Below are 1,491 nucleotides of genomic sequence, written 5' to 3'. Positions count from 1 at the left end.
CAACTGGTGAAGCTGGACCGTTGCAGCAATCAGCTGGTCAGGAACAGGGGCCGGGATTCTCCCCTACCCGGCGGGGCGTGATTCCCGCCCCCGCCGAATCTCGGGGGGGTGGAGAATTCGGGACACGGCGGGGGCGGGCTTGACGCCAGCCCCGGGCGATTCTCCGACCCGGCGGGGGTCAGAGAGGCCCCTGCCGTCTCACCAGCTGTACTGAGAACAAAACCACCATCAGTCACCAAGGCAACAACTTCATCAAGAGGCTGTATTGGCAATCCTATACAGAGACTGATTAGTAGAACAAACAGTAGTTAATGCATGGTAACAGTGGGTGTGTAGTGAGTAACTTGGGTAACTCACAGTCACACAGCATCGTGCATGCAAAGTTGTCTTTTGTTCTCTGTAGGAAATGGGAGGTATTTGGATCTTTTGTTTGGCATGGGAAGAGGGACTTGGAGTTTTGGAAAATACAACCTTTACTAATTATACCCCCTGGCTTGCCATGGTCATGTGACTCTGCCATGAGACACACTCACTGTAGGCTGGCATGTCCATTCCGTTCAGTAAAGCCTCTCACTGAGAACACATTGCAGAAGCTGTCCTTATACATGATACATTGATGGAGCCTCCTCCACTTGTTTTATTCTGTCCCGTGATGTGGGTGTCACTGGCTAGATTAGCATTTCTTGCCCATCCCTAATTGCCTTTGAGTTAGTGGTTCAATTTCCCACCCCGTTTATGAGCAGATATGATAGAATTGCCGAATCTTGGGCTAATCTGCAGGTTGTGGGATCACTGAGTTTGGTTTTGAAGTCGCTACTGTGACTTTGATCTCGGGAGTTGAACTCTCAGGACCCTCTGGCCTATCACAGCACCCAGCTAGTTTAGGTTCAATCAAAGCCCAGATCATTTGCAACATGTACGGTACATGGACATATAGGGCAGCACGGTAGCATTGTGGATAGCACAATCGCTTCACAGCTCCAGGGTCCCAGGTTCGAATCCCCGCTTTGTCACTGTCTGTGCGGAGTCTGCACATCCTCCCCGTGTGTGCGTGGGTTTCCTCCGGGTGCTCCGGTTTCCTCCCACAGTCCAAAGATGTGCAGGTTAGGTGGATTGGCCATGCTAAATTGCCCTTAGGGTCCAAATTGCCCTTAGTGTTAGGTGGGGTTACTGGGTTATAGGGTTATGGGGATAGGGTGGATGTGTGGGCTTGGGTAGGGTGCTCATTCCAAGAGCCGGTGCAGACTCGATGGGCCGAATGGCCTCCTTCTGCACTGTAAATTCTATGAACTTCTATGTACAGTTGTCCAAACAAGGTTAAAATCTGTCAGTGTCACAGCAGTTAAGTACATTTATACATTCAAGCTATGAATGCTTAACTAAGTAGAACCATCTGGTAATTCCTGTCATTTTGAGTACAATCCCCTCCCCCCCATTCCTGCCTCTGGTCAGTCAGGAATTTACTGTTCCTCATACTGGCCTTCGCTGCAG

This window comes from Scyliorhinus canicula, chromosome 16 (genome assembly GCF_902713615.1).
Source record: "Scyliorhinus canicula chromosome 16, sScyCan1.1, whole genome shotgun sequence".
NCBI lineage: Eukaryota > Metazoa > Chordata > Chondrichthyes > Carcharhiniformes > Scyliorhinidae > Scyliorhinus > Scyliorhinus canicula.
The sequence above is the reverse complement of the archived record's forward strand: the minus strand, read 5'-3'. Positions refer to the sequence as shown.